Source organism: Podarcis gaigeae (genome assembly GCF_964106915.1).
Source record: "Podarcis gaigeae genome assembly, chromosome: 16".
NCBI lineage: Eukaryota > Metazoa > Chordata > Lepidosauria > Squamata > Lacertidae > Podarcis > Podarcis gaigeae.
The window spans coordinates 25,296,091-25,315,230 of NC_139693.1; the positions used below are offsets into that span (position 1 = coordinate 25,296,091).

A 19,140-nucleotide genomic window follows, 5' to 3' on the forward strand; every position below is an offset into this window, starting at 1 on the left:
ACCAAGAAGGCCCTCTGCCTGGTTCCCTGTAACCTCACTTCTCGCAGGGAGGGAACCACCAGAAGGCCCTCAGAGCTGGACCTCAGTATCCGGGCAGAACGCTGGGGGTGGAGACACTCCTTCGGGTATACTGGGCCGAGGCAGTTCTTATGGAAGCTGGAATGTAAGAGGTCAGGAACAGATTTGGAATATGGAGGTGTAAGAATGGAGCTCACATTCAGGGTGAATGCTGCTTGGTTGCTGGTGGAAATTACTCTAGTAAAATTTGGATTTTCACAGCTTTTTGGATCCCACCCCCGCCTTCAATATTCCACAATTGTAAGACCAGCTGTGCTCACAAATAGCTATCTTTGCTTGGCGATCCCTGGACTCACACTTCTTGCTTCCATGTTGGTACCAAAGACCTCCTTCTGTCGTAAATCGGGTCCTACGCTTCCAGAGGAAATGGGCAATAAAGGGTTTATTTCTTCCCAATAAATGCTTGCTAGGTGATGCCATCAATTATTCACATCCTCGCACGGTGGAGATGTACACTTTAATAAAATGCAGAAAGGTTTTTAATTTTTCAGAGCAATAAAGACAATTGATTTTCTGACTCTCATGATGAATAGATGGATTTTAATGTCTCCCGGTTGAAGTGTTTTGCATTGTTTTAAGTATATATCTCAATACACACAAACAAACAAAACACACACGATTTGAAATATAGAGATTGGCGTCTTAAAGGTGCTCACTTGGAATCAAGCTCCCAGTGGCCCTTACTGTGCGGAATGGGAATAAAATGTGCGGAATGGGGATAAATCCTCTGAATTTGAAATTCTTTTTTTCTTCCCTTTCACAGAGGCCTCAGCATTAGCCCTTCCGTTACACGAATTGTGCCGCCTTAGTCATCTTTATTTGCTCCGTGTTTTCATAAACATTTACAAAATATTAATAATGTACAAAATCTATTTCATATCAATGGTAACGGCGAGGCGCCAGTGTCATAAATATGCAGCATAAGTAACAAGGAGGCCTGCAAGCTTGGAGATGGCATGTTATCTCACTTGCATTTAGAGTATCTATCTACACATGGATAGATTTTATGTCCCAGTAAACTAGGAGAGACAGAATGGACTACCGTGGAAGGAGGTGGACTCTCTTTCATTGGAGCTTTTTAGGCAGAGGATGGATGGCTATCTGTCAGGGAATCTTTACCAGTGTTTCCTTCATTGCAGGAAGTCTGACTATATGACCCTTAGAGTCCCATCACTCCATCCTATGATTGTATGAGATATGCTTACCACAAATTAAGAACTATGATGAATGGGGCTTACTTCCAGGAAGGGGCACATGGCAGGCATAGGCAAACTCGGCCCTCCAGATGTTTTGGGACTACAACTCCCATCGTCCCTAGCTAACAGGACCAGTGGTCAGGGATGATGGGAATTGTAGCCTCAAAACATCTGTAGGGCCGAGTTTGCCTATGCCTGTGCTATGGTCTAAACCACTGAGCCTCTTGGGCCTGCTGATCGGAAGGACGGTGGTTCAAATCCCCGCAACAGGGTGAGCTCTCATTGCTCTGTCCCAGCTCTCAGAGGTGTAGGAAGGGGTGTGTGGTCTGCCCTGGGTGTCATGACTGTGGGGGGTTTGGCCTTACTAAACATCTTCCAAGACAATAATGCCCACTCACACCACAAAGAACTCATAACCCACCTACTTTCAGCAGCCAGAAGCATCATAGCCAGACACTGGAGAGACCTGTCAGGAGTAAGCATGGACCAATGGTACCAAATAGTATGGGAAACAGCCCTACTAGAAAAATTAACCAATAAACTGAAACTGACATGGGGACAAATAGAAGAAGACGCCTTCACCCCGGTATGGCTGCCCTTTATCACATACACAACCCAAGAAGACAATGACAGCAATCCACCAACGGCATTCAAATCAATATGGCTAACCTGATCGAAAACACCCACCCACCCCACTCACACATGAAAATAAAGATCGCCACAGCCAACCACAAACTAACAAGGCCAACCCCAACCTGTCTCACCACCAAAGGAACACAAGTGAACAGCAGAGCACCTGCACAAGCAATGCTGACACCAAACCCTACATATAGTAAGTAAAATAAAAACATCACCACCCAACCCCACCCCCACCCATCTTCCCCCCCCTCCACCTCTTTCCGCCTTTTCTTCCCAATGTCTCAACAAATGAAACTGATTTGTAAAAATGTTACATAGGAAAAAAGATATACAAGAGAGAGACAATGCACACACTTTAGTAAATCAAGAAAATCTTTAATAAAGAAATATTTTTTTAAAAAAAATGATTGAGGGGGGGTGACAAAATGGCAGGCGAGTGGGTGGCATACCTTGCTCCCGGTGGCAGAAGCTCTTCTGTCCCGGCAGCAGAGAGCAGCCCTCCTCAGTCGTGGCAAGGAGCACCAGGCCGCAGCAGGTCTGTTGCTGGGTCATGTCTGACCCGGCTGCAGAGAGCAGAAGCAGAATGAGCAGCAGCTTCCCTGCCCCTCTCCTACCCTGAACTGTGGCACATGGGAGGGCAGCCTCCGCAGCCTGCGCCCCTCGGGAACATGCCCGCCCTGGGCAGTGTGGGCATATGCTCTGCCGCTGCCAGCTCCTGTCAACCTAGCAGTTCCAAAGCACACCAGTGCAAGTAGATAAATAGGTACCACTGCGGCGGGAAGGTAAACGGCATTTCCGTGCACTTTGGTTTCCTTCACGGCGTCCCATTGCGCCAGAAGCGGTTTAGTCCTGCTGGCCACGTGACCCGGAAAGCTGTCTGTGGACAAACGCCGGCTCCCTCGGCCTGAAAGCAAGATGAGCGCTGCAACCCCACAGTCGCCTTTGACTGGGCTTAACCATCCAGGGGTCCTTTCCCTTTTGCTTCCAGGAACGTGTGTACAGAGCTACAGTCTTACAGAAGCAGGAGCCTGTTTTAGATGAGAACCTAGGAATTCCAATTAACATTTGTAAAAAAAAGCCTGAAGCATTTTTGTTAGGGATTGTAGGAAAAGACCTGCCAAGGAAATTGAAGAACATATTCATGTATGCGACAACAGCGTCAAGAGTCTTAATAGCACAAGGATGGAAGAACGCAGAAATCCAGACAAAAGATCTGTGGCAAGGGAAGCTGATGGACTATGTGGAACTGGCGAAACTGACGCATAAATTACGCGACAAGGACAACTGTGATTTTAAAGAAGAATGGGACCCTTTTACAATTTAAAGAAACAACAAAATGACCTGATCTCCTTGGCAGGTTTTGAATAAACAAACACAAATTTATTATTGGTAACACAGAGACAGATTAATTAAGGATCATTACAATTTTATAATATGCAGAGAATAACATGTGCTCAAAAACTAGAGGGAGGAGCTGAGGGAAGTCCGGGAGGGGATGGGAGGGTGGTTCTTCTCAGGGAGGGGGAGGGAAATTTATGGGGTGGGAAATGAGGACGATATGTTTTTGACAAATTGCTGTGCTGAAATGTTTAATAATTTTTTTTAAAAAAATAAAAATAGATGAGAACCTACGAAGAGCCTGGGTGGTCAATGTTATGCCTATCAGTGTGGTTGCTCAAGAGCGATCAGGCAAGATCTCTTCAAAAGCTTTATTATTGGTGCAAAAACCTTTACAATGCAGAACGCCTCTATTCCATGTCTTGCTCACTCACTAGCAGAATCTGAGAGTGGGCGGTCCTTAAACTTTCCCCACCAAAGTAGTTTCTTGACCCCCAGCCTACGCCTCCCCTCTCTGCGCGAAAGCCTACTGCGCAAGGAAGGCTTGGGTAAAGGGGGACCTCCCTCCTCCCCGCTTTGCTCAGGCAAGGTGTCCTGGCACCACCTTGCATCCTCCGAGCCCTGCAGCTCTTCCCCACTAGAGGCGTGGCTTCCTTCCTCCGCTGAGGAAGTGCTGCTTCCCACAATTTTCAGAGGCTCTCTGTAATCCACCTGCCTTTTCCTCTCTCGCCCCTGAGCCGATGGCAGTTCCCTGACAGTCAATCAGGCCAGTGGCCCATCTAGTCCAGCATCCTGTTCTCACACTGACCAACCAGATGTCTACAGAACATGAGCACCATGGCAATCTCCCTTGTTCTCATTCCCAACAACTGATATTCAGAGCCATGCTGCTTTCGGTAGTGGATGTAGAACACATGGTAGCCATAATGACCAGTAGCCATTGAAAAGTTTCTCCACGAGTTTGTCTCATCCCCTTTTAAAGTTGTCAAAAATTGGTGGTGATCCCGATGTCTCCTGGAACCAAATTTAGCTATGCATTGTGTGAAGGAGTTCTTCCTTTTTGGCTGTCCTGAGTCTTCCCGTATTCAGCTTCTTTGGGTAAGTTTAGGGATAGGTTTTGCCAGACAAAGGGATGCAGGGGGGTGGGCAGGTTAACGATAAATCCTTCTTCACAAGGAACTCTGGGAATTGTAGCTCTGTCAGAGGAATAGAAATCTCTTAATGACTCTCAGCACCAGTGCTTTTTTAAAGGAAGAAAAACTGCCGGTACTCTAACCATCCAATTTAGCTATCCAGGCTGATCACCAGGATCAGTAAGTTCCACACTTCTTACATTTGAAAAAAAAAAGGCGTCAGTACTGTGTAACCTTGAGTACCCCAGAAAAAAGCACTGCTTAACCAACTACAACTCACAGAATTCTGTAGAGGAAACCGTAACAGGTTGAAGTGGTATAACTTTGAGGCTGGATTACTGTAATGCAATCTATGTGGGGCTGCCCTTGAGTCTGGTTCGGAAGCTCCAGGTGGTGCAGATTTAGGGGACTAGACTGCTGAAAGGAGGTTCTGGTCAAGAACATACAAGGGAAAGTAAGGTTGGTCTATAACAAAAATGATGTTGTTGTTGTTTAGTCGTTTAGTCGTGTCCCATGGACCAGAGCACCACAGGCACTCCTGTCTTCCACTGCCTCCCGCAGTTTGGTCAAACTCATGCTGGTAGCTTCAAGAACACTGTCCAACCATCTCGTCCTCTGTCGTCCCCTTCTCCTTGTGCCCTCCATCTTTCGCAACATCAGGGTCTTTTCCAGGGAGTCTTCTCTTCTCATGAGGTGGCCAAAGTATTGGCGCCTCAGCTTCAGGATCTGTCCTTCCAGTGAGCGCTCAGGGCTGATTTCCTTCAGAATGGATAGGTTTGATCTTCTTGCAGTCCATGGATACCTCGTGTGAATTGATTTGGGAGGCCTATGACTTGGCCCAAGATAAAAATGATACCCTGTGCGAATTGATTTGGGAAGCTTTGATGGTGATGGAGATTAAGCAGGAAGGGCAGGATAAGGGGATGAGAGGCTACCATATGTGGTGGCAATGTAAAATTATGAAGAAAACCTGGGAAGTGAGACATAAAGATTTGAAGAAAATGTTGACTTTTGTTTTTTAAAAAAATTGAAGCTATGATTCTGGAAGGTACAGGACTTAATGGATTTACCATGTAAAAGATGTTGTTCCTGCATCTGAGAACAGAGGCCAGGCCAAGACCAGCCCATCCCTATAGAAGGAAGAAGTCACCGCCAAAGAAGATGAAGGAGATTGACAAAACAAACTAATGAACTATACTGGAAGCACCAGACAATTTCTGCCCCCCTTCCCCTGAAATAAAAAAATTAAGGTCATATATATACCGACTCTGCTTACTGGTGGTTAATCCTTCCCAGACTTCAAGTGGACGGGCTGAAGCCAGATAGTCAGTTAGGACCAATGCCTAAGCCAATACCGCTCATCACCTGTAACCGATAAAGTTGTGGCCACATTTAGCCCATTAACCTTAAATAATTGTGTCATGCGTCTTTATTTCCACTGGGTGGGGGGCGGGAACTCACCACACAAATTGTTATACATGGAAAAATCAATAAATATTATTTTCAAAAAAAATGTATGTAGGGATGTAGAGTCTGTAGCCTTAATTGGAAGCACCACCATTCCTAGAGGGAGATGTTCATTATCCCTCGCTGTAATTATTAAAGAATTCTAACTCTTAAGAATAATAATAATAAATAATAATTTATTATTTGTACCCTGCTCATCTGGCTGTGTTTCTGTAGCCACTCTGGGCGGCTTCCACAAAGACCAAAAATACACTAATATGTCATACATTAAAAACCTCCCTGAACATGACTGTCTTAAGATGTCTTCTGAATGTCAGGTAGTTGTTTATCTCTTTGACATCTGATGGGAGGGTGTTCCACAGGGCGGGCGCCACTACCGAGAAGGCCCTCTGCCTGGTTCCCTGTAGCTTTGCTTCTCACGATGAGGGAACCGCCAGAAGGCCCTTGGCACTGGACCTCAGCGTCCAGGCAGAACGATGGGGGTGGAGATGCTCCTTCAGATATACTGGACCGAGGCCGTTTAGGGCTTTAAAGGTCAACACCAACACTTTGAATTGTGCTCGGAAACGTACTGGGAGCCAATGTAGGTTTCAAGACTGGTGTTATGTGGTCTCGGCGGCTGTCCCCAGTCACCAGTCTAGCTGCCGCATTCTGGATTAGTTGTAGTTTCCGGGTCACCTTCAAAGGTAGCCCCACGTAGAGCGCATTGCAGTAGTCCAAGCGGGAGATAACTAGAGCATGCACCACTCTGGTGAGACAGTCCGCAGGCAGGTAGGGTCTCAGCCTGCGTACCAGGTGGAGCTGATAAACAGCTGCCCTGGACACAGACTTGACCTGTGCCTCCATGGACAGCTGTGAGTCCAAAATGACTCCCAGGCTGCGTACCTGGTCCTTCAGGGGCACAATTACCCCATTCAGAACCAGGGAGTCATCCACAACCGCCCGCCCCCTGTCCCCCAAAAACAGTACTTCTGTCTTGTCAGGATTCAACCTCAATCCATTAGCCACCAGAGAAGTCTGACAGAGAACCAGGTACACCACCTTGAGCTCCTTGGAGGAAGAAGTGGCCTAAAACATGCAACAAATGAATGAATGGTGTGTGTGTGAGAGTAGCGCTTGATGAACAACCCAACTGGACAGGTCCCTGCCAAGGCATTTCTAAAGGAAGGATTTGTGCCAGCCGCTCCACGTTACCTCCATCCAAAGTGTTGGGGAGTGATATAGAGAAGCAGATTTACTGACATTTAAAGGCTGCCTGAGCTGACGGTCTTGTAGCCGAGGAGCGAAGGGCTGTCAGAGTGGCAAGGCGAAGATATACAGGTTTGCTCTTTCGCCGAGCCTCCGGGGAATGGCCAGCTAATGAACTAGATGATTAAGAACTTCCACCTGTCTCGGGAACAGGGAGCAGCTAGGAAAATATATACCTGGATGGGAGCAGCTAGCTGGGAAGGAGAGAAGCTAAATATTAGTTGGCCCAAGGCTGGCAAACGTCTTCTTTTCCCAGTGCAGAGATAGCAGTGCATTCCGAGCCAGTGAATAGACTCCACTCTCCAATTAGAAGGGTACCAAATTACTCTTGGTGGGGGGGAGAGAACTATATCTTAGATTATAGCTCAGAGGTAGAACATCTTCATATGTCGAAGATCCCTGTGTGAATCAGCATCAGTACCTCCAGGTCCAGACCCCACCTAAAATCCTGGAGAGCCTCAATCCTCTGTGTAGGCAGTATGGGGCTAGATGGACCAATGTCTGACACAGGATAAGGTCGCTGGGGGGGTGTCTGAACCCGTGAAGAAGGTCCTGGGCTCAGTCTCCAACATCTCCCAGTAGGGCTGGGAGACAACCCTGCCTGAAACGCTGGAAAGCTGCTGCCAGTCAGTGTAGACAATACTAAGCTTGGAGGACCAATGGTCTGTCTCTGTGTAAGGCAGCTTCCAATGGGAACCTTACTCACTTCTCCCCTATCTTATTCAGCATCGTTGGGAACATAGGAAGCTGTCTTACACAGTCAGGCTGTTGGTCTGCCTAGCTCAAGATTGTCCACACTGGGGGGGTGAACTTTGGACCTTTTGATTGCAAATAATGTGTTCTGTCACTGAGCACTAGATCAGCTGTTTATGGACTACAAATCCTATCATCCCTGACCATTGGTTCTGCTAGCTAGGGATGATGGGAGCTGTAGTCCAAAAACAGCTAGAGACCCTAGTTTGGGAAACACAGCTCTAAGAAGATCTGGTGCTCAACTGAGGTTGGGTGGAAGCAGTGGCGTAGCGTGGGGGTGCAGGGGGGCCAGCCACACCGGGCGCAACATCTGGGGGTTAGGGTTAGGGGGCGCAAATCCACGGGTTAGGGGGTGCAAATTACTTGCCTTGCCCCGGGTGCTGACAACCCACGCTACGCCACTGGGTGGAAGGAAGAATGAAGAAGGAAGAGAAGGAGAAATATCCTTGTTGGTCTACATTACCCACTCCCAAGACTCCATCTGTGCCCAGAGGAGTCTTAAATGGGCAGTTCTCTGTTATGGAGTCTTGTGCTCTGCTGCTTCTCCACTAGCTGGTTCCTCAGCAGAGTCCTAGTTCACAGGGTGCAGTCTCCAATAGCCTCAGTTCAAGGAATAATGACTCAGAAGCCTCTGATTGACAAGCTGCAGTCTCCATATGGATCTCGGTCCTGGGTCTGGTTCCAGCACACAGACACACAGTTCAGCATCATGACACCCGGCCAATTTGGCCCGCAGGAGTCACTGGAGTTTTCTTGGCACGATGGCAGAGCCAAGTGTGTGCATCAATGGCTTGTGAGCATCAAAGCATTATACATGCTCTCTCGCCCCCCTCTCTCTGTGTGCATGAAATAGCGGTGGCCTAATTTTATATCATGGCTGGCTCTGCACCGTCTTGTAGACTAACCAAATCAATGTCCATTGAGGAACGCCGGACACTTGCTAATATTCTGAGTGGTCTGCAAAGCAGGAGCTAAATTACATTTGTTTTCCAATCTCAAGCTGTCTTGCAGCTTCCTAAAGGCATGATGTCTTTGAAATTGGGCTTCTAAAGTACTTCACAGGCTGGTGGGGGAAGCTAATTTGGGAGTGGGAAGATGAGCCGGTTAATTGATTGGAAATGTCATTGCCTTGTGAAGGTGTCCCCCCCCCTCCCACCGCCCGCCGCATAGAAATTAAGATGAATGCTGTGTATACTTGATGTCGAATGAGGCCATTTAATCTAATACCTAGACATTAGGGCATTGTTTGAGAAAGGAGTCAGAGTCTGTGCATGTGCGTATGTGATATGACACTGAGCCCGAGCTGAATGAAATAACCAAGTTTGAGATGTCAAAATCATTATCCAGGAAGTGTCCTTTCAAGTGCAGCTATTTAAACTGCAGCCAGATAATATCAAGGCTGGGGAGGGGGGAGAGGAATCAAAGGAGGAGCAAAGGATGTCAGTGTTAAGGTCCCTTCATTGGGACAAATGTAAGCTTACACCATGGCTAAGCAACACTGGGTGACCCACCATAATTGCATCCTCTCATTATCCTCAGTAAACAATGTCAGGGGAAGGGAGGGGAGGAAGGAATTTATATAATGAGGTATAAGAGCAAGGTGGGGAGATACACACAGAGGGAGAGAGAAAAGCTGCTACTACTACTACTATTAATTAATTGCCCTTATTCATAATAAAGGGACGCGGGTGGCGCTGTGTTCTAAACCACTGAGCCTAGGGCTTGCCGATCGGAAGGTTGGCGGTTCGAATCCCTGCGACAGGGTGAGCTCCCGTTGCTCGGTCCCTGCTCCTGCCAACCTAGCAGTTCAAAAGCATGTCAAAGTGCAAGTAGATAAATAGGTACTGCTCCAGCGGGAAGGTAAACGGCGTTTCTGTGCGCTGCTCTGGTTTTCCCAGAAGCGGCTTAGTCATGCTGGCCACATGACCCGGAAAAACTGTCTGCGAACAAACATTGTCTCCCTCGGCATGAAAGCAAGATGAGCATTGCAACCCCAGAGTTGTTCGCGACTGGACTTAACTGTCAGAGTCCTTTACCTTTATCTTTATTCCTAATGTTCCAGGGTAGGTTGCGACATTAAAATACAATGCAGTGGTACCTTGGTTCTCAAACTAAATCCGTTCTGGAAGTCCGTTCCAAAACCAAAGTGTTCCAAAACCAAGGCACACTTTCCCGTAGAAAGTAATGCAAAATGGATTAATCCGTTCCAGACTTTTAAAAACAACCCCTAAAACTGCAATTTAACATGAATTTTACTATCTAACGAGACCATTGATCCATGAAATCAAAGCAATAAACAATGTATTGCAGTCACACAATCAATCAGTCAGTAGCTGGACTGGGTTCCACACAGTCACAAAAACAAAACAAAAAAGTCGCAAAAACAAAAACGCAAAATAAGTAGCAAAAACAAACAGACCTCAGCATAACACTCAAAACGGAAGCGTGGCACTCAAAATGGAGCACGTTCGGCTTCTGAAAAAAGTTCACAAACCAGAACACTTACTTCCGGGTTTGCAGTGTTTGGGTTCCAAGTTGCTTGAGTACCAAGGCGTTTGAGAACCAAGGTACCACTCTATCAAAAACAATTGAAAACATCTTAACATAAAAATAAGATGGTCCTAAAAACACACACCTCAAGCATCAAAGGGCTGGGGGAAAGAGGTTCATTCATTGGAAGCTGGAAGGTGCCAGACACACCTCTTTGGGGAGGGAGTTCTACAAGTTTGGGGCTGCCACAGAGAAGGCCCTTTCCTGGGATACCTCAGCCCACAGCCTCTGAGGGTGGAGGAACTACTAAGAGGAACTACCTCTTTTGCCAATATCTGCAGGGGCTTAGCGTGAGAGTGTCAGGCTCCAGAGAATCCAACCCCCCACAGTAGGTTGCCAGGTACGGATAAGACAAGGAAAAGTTATTGCCAACCTCTTTTTATTCAATATTCACAGAGAAAGGCTTAGAAATGCAGCCTCTTGGTATACCTGAAGGAGCGTCTCCACCCCCATTGTTCTGCTCGGATGCTGAGGTCCAGCTCCGAGAGCCTTCTGGCAGTTCCCTCATTGCGAGAAGCAAAGCTACAGGGAACCAGGCAGAAGGTCTTTTCAGTAGTGGCGCCCACCTTGTGGAACACCCTCCCATCAAATGTCAAAGAGATAAACAACTACCTAACATCTGAAGGCAGTCCTGTTCAGGGAAGTTTTTAATGTGTGACATTTTAATGTATTTTTCATCTTTGTTGGAAGCCGCCCATAGTGGCTGGGCAAACCCAGCCAGATGAGCGGGGTACAAATAAATTATTATTATTATTATTATTATTATTATTATTATTATTATTATTATTGGTGTTGCTCCGAGTGAGTCTCATGCATCATCACTACTGGTGCTGAGAAGGGCCCTCTGCCTCTGAGCTCTCTGCTCTCCTACTTTCAAGGCTTGCTGAGTTCTGGGAGAGGGGGTAGTCTGGAATGCTTTCTAAGACACTGTGTCCATCAGCTGTCTCCCTTCTGGTGCTTCTTCTCCCTTCTCTCCAGGGGCGCCGACTTATAAAAAATATTGGGGGGGCCCATACCGGGGTCCTGCCCCGGGAAGTTTTCCAAGAGCCGCTCCTGGCCCGTTGCTGCTGCTGCCGCCCGCCTCGTGGCCCCCTCGCCAGCTGAGTGAGGGAGAGAGACTGAGAAGGAGAGAGATGCGTGGTGGGCAAGGCAAGTGCCCGCCGCGCCTCGCCTCCCACCGCCCCTCCTGCCGGCCGCCCCCTCCCCTCCCTTCCTCCCCGCGCGCGCTCGCTCGCCCTCCTCACCCCAGCTCTTGGCCGTTCGCCCCAGGAACTCGCCGCTGTTGGCGGTTGTAGATGAACCTCCGCCACTCGGCCATAGACTGGCTGAAGGGCTTCTTCTCCTCCTTGGCCATAGCGAGAGAGAGAGAGAGGCTGGAAAGAGAGAGGGAGCTCGGCGGTTCGCGGGCGGCGGTTTTTCCCCTGCCGAAACAACAGCGGCTCCTCAGAACCGCTAAGTAACTCTCCCTCAGGCGCCCGGCGGGAGAGCAGAAGAGAGGAAAAGGAAAGAGGGGCTGGGCCAGTCGCACGCACCGAGCAAAACTACTCGCGCCGCCTCTTTTACTACCATAATTATTTGTTTTAACTCATTACTGAATGTATTTTAAAAGGTAACTATCGTCAAACAAGGAAAATAAAAAATACCAACATAATTTTGTGATTTTACAAAGCATAATATAACTAATAATTTTCTTAAATTATTGGGGGGGCAGAGCCCCCCCAAACGAATTTTTGAGGGAGCTCTGGCCCCCTCAGGCCCCATGGAGTCGGCGCCTATGCTTCTCTCTCATTATTTCCCAGCTCCCCCCCCCCATCTGCCTCTGATCTGTGATCTCCCTCAACCCCCTGTTGTAATTCTGAACTGTCTTCTTCTCTGGAAGGATCAGGCTGGGGAGACGGTTTGCACCATTCCTCCTCTGCCCAGTCCCTGACATTGGGGTGCCAAGGGGCCCATTGCCCTGGGCACAGCGTTTTTGAGGGGGTGCAAACCAGGTGCCCCCATGCAGGTGACCTGAGTGCAGCGCAACCTGGTGATCCTCTCCGCCCACCAAGGGCTGCATCAGCCAGCCGGCCAGCCGGACTCTGCAAAAATAAAGGGGAAGGCTATACAGTGGTACCTCGGGTTAAGAACTTAATTCATTCCGGAGGTCCGTTCTTAACCTGAAACTGTTCTTAACCTGAAGCACCACTTTAGCTAATGGGGCCTCCCGCTGCTGCCGCGTGATTTCTGTTCTCATCCTGAAGCAAAGTTCTTAACCCGAGGTACTATTTCTGGGTTAACGGAGTCTGTAACCTGAAGCATCTGTAACCCGAGGTACCACTGTACCTGCTATTCAGACTGGCTTCCCACCCCCAATGCAATCTTTTCAATCCCCTTCAAAACAATCCATGGGAAAGTAGGATGAGACTGAGATGTCAGCAACCCTTGTGAAGGTCACTGCTCTAACAATGAGCTGAAGACAGCAGCTTTGGCGAAGAGGCAATCCCCCCCCCCCCTCTAACTCAAGTGATGAGCTACGGCTGAATCTTGCATCATCTCACTTTCCCCCTTTATGTCCAATGGATCACAGTGCAGTGATGACTGATGGCTACTGAGGAACAAGCAGCATTTGGAATAGTTTATGGATTTATATGAGGGACGCGGGTGGCGCTGTGGGTAAAACCTCAGTGCCTAGGATCGTCTGGTCGGCGGTTTGAATCCCTGTGGCGGGGTGAGCTTCCATCGTTCGGTCCCAGCTCCTGCCCACCTAGCAGTTCAAAAGCACCCCTAAGTGCAAGTAGATAAATAGGTACCGCTTTATAGCGAGAAGGTAAATGGCGTTTCCGTGTGCTGCACTGGTGCTGGCTCACCAGAGCAGCTTCGTCACACTGGCCACGTGACCCGGAAGTGTCCTCGGACAGCGCTGGCTCCCGGCCTCTTAAGTGAGATGAGCGCACAACCCTAGAGTCGGACACGACTGGCCCGTACGGGCAGGGGTACCTTTACCTATGGATTTATATGAAAAGCTTTCCCTCCCTCCTGCACTCTCTCTCACACAAAAACATATATAATCTCTAAAACGATGGTCGCTATTTGGGCGAGGGGAAAAGAGGGCGGTCCCTGGGCGTGCCTGGCCTTAAGTAGCCCAGGCCGCGCCTCCCCTCGCCCGCCGATTGCAGGCACGCCCAGGGATTCCCCAACTCTCGCGGGGGGCGAGGGAAGCCCCCGCGAATGTGGGAGTGTCCTGCCCACAACACCCTCTCCTCTTCATGCTCGGAAAGGGCTTTGTCATAATAAGAGAACTAATGGTCAAGGATGGAAGAACGATGAAATATATTCAGAGTCGAGAGTGGATTTCATGCTCTTTATTCAGCCCATAGTTGTGAGGAGGAATGAAAGTTTCCCCAAAGTATCTGCTTTATATACATTATTTACACAATGGGCTGCACGTGATTGGCTAATTCCAGAATTCTCCTGTAGGCCAATCAGGTTGTGGATTCACTTCCATCTGGAGCTGGATTGGGTGGCTCCTGCAGACCAATCATACTGCTGCATTGTTCTAGGGCCAATCAGACTGCTGCATTCTGAATCCTATTGTTCTAGGACCAATCAGACTGCTGCATTTTGGATCCTATTCAACTCAGTACATAACAAGGAAACCCCAACTAAAGAAGTATGGCAAGAGAAACTGATGGACTATGCAGAATTGGCAAAACTGGCACATAAACTACGGGACAAGGATAACTGTGATTTTAAAGATGAATGGGAACCTTTTACAAAGTACTTAAAGAAACAACAAAGTGAACTGGACTCCTTGGCAGGCTTTGAATAAACACTCACAAACTTTTTATTGACAAAAATTAGTCATACAAACTAAGGATCTATACAGTTTTGTAACATGCAGAGAATAATATTTGTAGATAAACCAGAGGGAGGAGCTGAGGGAAGTCGGAGGGGGAGGGCGGGTTACTTTATAGGGAGGGAGGGGGAGGGGAAATAGGGGGGGAATTAAGGATGACATGCTTTATGATAAAATGTTTTGTTGAAATTCCTAATAAAAAAATATTAAAATAAAATAAGAGAACTCATGGTGAGTTCCAGCACCTCTTTTTCTAGGGAAATAGCACTAGTTAAACTGGTTAGACAAATTCATTGAGTTTAAGGCTTTGTTGTTGTTGTTTAGTCGTTTAGTCATGTCTGACTCTTCGTGACCCCATGGACCAGAGCACTCCAGGCACTCCTGTCTTCCACTGCCTCCCGCAGTTTGGTCAAACGCATGCTGGTAGCTTCGAGAACACTGTCCAACCATCTCGTCCTCTGTCATCCCCTTCTCCTTGTGCCCCCCATCTTTCCCAACATCAGGGTCTTTTCCAGGGAGTCTTCTCTTCTCATGAGGTGGCCAAAGCATTGGAGCCTCAGCTTCAGGATCTGTCCTTCCAGTGAGCACTCAGGGCTGATTCCCTTCAGAATGGAGAGGTCTTGCAGTTCATGGGACTCTCAAGAGTCTCCTCCAGCACCATAATTCAAAAGCATCAATTCTTCGGCGATCAGCCTTCTTTATGGTCCAGCTCTCACTTCCGTACATCACTACTGGGAAAACCATAGCTTTAACTATATGGACCTTTGTTGGCAAGGTGATGTCTCTGCTTTTTTAGATGCTGTTTAGGTTTGTCATTACTTTTCTCCCAAGAAGCAGGCGTCTTTTAATTTCGTGACTGCTGTCACCGTCTGCAGTGATCACGGAGCTCAAGAAAGTAAAATCTCTCACTGCCTCCATTTCTTCCCCTTCTATGTGCCAGGAGGTGATAGGACCAGTGGCCATGATGGCTATTAGCCACAGGAGCTACATTCTGTCTTCAGTGTCAAAAGGAATATGCCTCTGAGTGCCAGTTTCTGGGAACTGCAGGAGAGGATAGCACGGCTGTTGTGCTTGTGGGCTTCCAATTTGGGGCATAGGGTTGGCCACTGTGAGAACAGGATGCTGACCTATATGTGCCCCCCTTTGGCCTGATCCAGCAGGGCCCCCGGAATGTTCTTAGGGGTTCCATCCAATGCCAGAGACCTGGATAAATTTCTCTCTGTAATTCCTCAAGTCTTCTTGTGTTGGGCTTGATGTTTGTGTTATAAGAAAAAAACTGCTCCTTTCCCCTTATGGGGTATCCAAGAGCCTGTATAGAGTCCTTAAGTGGGTTCGCTATCAGTAGGAGAAAATAGCAGAGGCCAACCAGAGAATATTGAGAAGCAAAGCGGCTAGTAAGCCTGATCTTTATTAAACTGTTGCAATAAGGTCCCCACTCACCACACGCAGGAGGGAGGAGAGAGCCCTGAACAATAGTGTGCAAGCCCTTATATAGACTTTTGAAATTGCCCACCCTGTAGCTTACGACCACCCCCAAAACATCATACATACATCACAGAAGGAGGTGGTCTACAGCAGAAATACATCACAGGAGGCGGTCTACAGCAGAAATCCTGTTGCCAAGATACCTGACAATGGTCCCTGATTGCTTTACCTGGGCAGCCTGGTCTTTCTTGTGTGATGGTGAATACTTTAGTTCCTGAATCCAGGCCACAGGCTCACCCTATTCATGCACAAATATGCCCTTGACAGGATTTGTAAACAAAAAGACAAAGGGAAGGCTTTCCCCATTTCCTCCCTCCTTGCAGAGAAATATATTGAGGTCAACTGGGGAGAGTCAAAATGGTTTCAGGATTGCTCTCCTGTACTATTTCAGACATGTGGTTTATATACTTATGTATGTGTTTGCCTTGTACATTTATGAACATTTGTTTTATACCTGGGACCTTAGAATTCTTATAACATTTGCATTTGCCAGCTTTTTGGTGGCACCTCTGAAATAGACCCTTGAACCTCTGTGTGTGGGGTGCTGAATAGAGAAGAGCTGGTTAATCAGCACCCTTTGAGCCCTCAAACGCCCCTTAATTGGTTTCATGAGGCCTGGGATTCGAGATTGGCTCTGTGGCTTGATCAGAGGAAACAGAGTCTGAGCTAGTGGGTCTGGGTCCAGGTGGTGGATATTAGTGCTCAAGTTTATTTGCTTGGAAAAGATAATTGCATTGCATCGATACCAGCTGGGGAAGAGCAGGCCCAGTTAACATAACAAACATTTGAAACCTGGAACGCCTCCCATAACAGCTTTTTGCGGTTACTTGCAGCACCGAGTGAAGTTGGCAGGGAGTCTTTTGCACCGAGCCATCTCAGGTTGCTTTGGTTGCTTTCTTTCTCTTCCCTCCCTCCCTCCCTCCCCCTCCCCGCACTTTGTGGGATGACTTCATGTCTGGCCCTGAAGCCCGGGATGGTGCCTGACTAATTGCTCAATGGCAGGAAAGGTGGTGGTCAGCTGCCCAGCCGGTAACATGATAAATAGCTGGATGGGGGAGAGTGGAAAACAAGGGAAAAGAGCAAATTTACTGCTTCAGAATGGGGCAGAGTACAGAGAAGTCTTGATTTGCCCAATGAATGGGTTAATAATAATAATAATAATAATAATAATAATAATAATAATAATTTATTTATACCCCGCCACTCTGGGCGGCTTCCAACAAAACACTAAAATACAATAACCTATTAAGCATTAAAAGCTTCCATAAACAGGGCTGCCTTTCTAAAAGTTTGGTAGTTATTTTTCTCTTTGACATCTGGTAGGAGGGCGTTTCAGAGGGCGGGCGCCACTACTGAGAAGGCCCTCTGCCTGGTTCCCTGTAACCTGGCTTCTTGCAGCGAGGGAACCACTAGAAGGCCCTCAGTGCCGGACCTCAGTGTCCAGGCAGAACAATGGAGGTGGAGATGCTTCTCCAGGAATACTGGACCAAGGCCGTTTAGGGCTTTAAAGGTCAGCACCAACACTTTGATTTGTGCTCGGAAACGTACTGGGAGCCAGTGTAGGTCTTTCAAGACTGGTGTTATATGGTCTCAGCGGCCGCTCCCAGTCACCAGTCTAGCTGCTGCATTCTGGATTAATTGTAATTTTCGGGTCACCTTCAAAGGTAGCCCCACATAGAGCGCATTGCAGTAGTCCAAGCGAGAGATAACCAGAGCATGCACCACTCTGGTGAGACAGTCCGCGGGCAGGTAGGGTCTCAGCCATCATACCAGATGGAGCTGATAAACAGCAGCCCTGGACACAGAATTGACCTGCGCCTCCATGGACAGCTGTGAGTCCAGAATGACTCCTAGGCTGCGCACTTGGTCCTTCAGGGGCACAGTTACCCCATTTAGGACCAGGGAGACTTCCATACCTGCCTGCCTCCTATCCCCCCAAAACAGCACTTCTGTCTTGTCAGGATTCAACCTCAATCTGTTAGCTGCCATCCATCCTCCAACCAGTTAAGATTTATTAAGAACATAAAAGGGGCTTGTTGGATCAGGCCGATGGCCAACTGGATTCCTATGGGAAGCCTGCGAGTGGGACATGAGCACAACCACATTCTTTCCGACTGGTATTCAGAGACATTTACTGCCTTTGATAGTGGAGGAAGAACACAGCCATAGACAGGGCTGTAAATCTTAACAGGAGTTCTTCTGTTAGGGGTTAAGGATATATTGCAGCAGGTTGCTGCAGAATCCAGTTTATCTTAAATGCTTGCAGACAAAGAGGGGGAAGCCCTCTCCCCTCGTGTCCCATTTGTGACATGTTTGTATCCAAGAGGCTATATGGAGCAACTGGACATTGGATACTTAGGGGTGAGGGGAACACTCAACTCAGTTTGCATTGACAGGTGAACCTGCTTAGTTCACACTTTGCGGGGGGGGGGGGGATGCACAAGCCAAAACACAACCATTCTTTGAATGGGCACTTCTCCAAGTTCCGCAGTGCAGTTCTCCGGGCAGGTAATGTGTATAAAAAGGCATACACTGGGATAAAGTGTGAATGTGGTGGGGTGGTAGGAGCAAAAATGTGTTATGTTAAGGAACATTGCTCGGCAAAAATATGAGTGCTTGGGGAAAATTGCACTAGAATGAGGATGAATTTTTGTGAGGAATTTGAAAACAACAGTAATCACAAATGGATGTGGAAATGTGACAAAATGAACTTGCAATGTGGGGGATGAGAAATGGAGAGGAAGTGGGGAGGGAGAGAAAGAGAGAATGAAATTGATAGGTTCTGTTTTTCCTAGGGATGCTCGATGGACCTCTGAAACTGACATTCACCTCTCACTGGGAATGCTAGATGGACCTCAGAAACCAACTGATTCACCCCTCCCCAGGGATGCTAGATGGAGCTCTGAAATTGGCAGATTCACCCCTCCCTAGGGATGCTAGATGGAGCTCTGAAATTGACAGATTCACCCCTCCCCAGGGATGCTAGATGGAGCTCTGAAATTGGCAGATTCACCCCTCCCCAGGGATGCTAGATGGAGCTCTGAAATTGACAGATTTACCCCTCCCTAGGGATGCTAGATGGAGCTCTGAAATTGGCAGATTCACCCCTCCCCAGGGATGCTAGATGGAACTCTGAAATTGACAGATTCACCCCTCCCCAGGGATGCTAAATGGAGCTCTGAAATTGGCAGATTCACCCCTCCCCAGGGATGTTAGATGGAACTCTGAAATTGACAGATTCACCCCTCCCCAGGGATGCTAGATGGAGCTCTGAAATTGGCAGATTCACCCCTCCCCAGGGATGCTAGATGGAGCTCTGAAATTGACAGATTTACCCCTCCCTAGGGATGCTAGATGGAGCTCTGAAATTGACAGATTCACCCCTCCCCAGGGATGCTAGATGGAACTCTGAAAT

At 47.9% G+C, this 19,140-nt stretch overlaps 1 long non-coding RNA gene across 1 annotated transcript in view; it reads left to right on the plus strand.

Annotated features, from left to right (window-relative positions):
- The window catches only part of LOC310834348, a 277,336-nt gene that overhangs the window by 75,892 nt on the left and 182,304 nt on the right, over positions 1-19,140 (plus strand). Inside the window, exon 2 of the long non-coding RNA XR_014559212.1 lies at positions 16,063-16,143. This is a non-coding gene — a long non-coding RNA (uncharacterized lncRNA). The remainder of the gene's footprint in view (positions 1-16,062; positions 16,144-19,140) is intronic.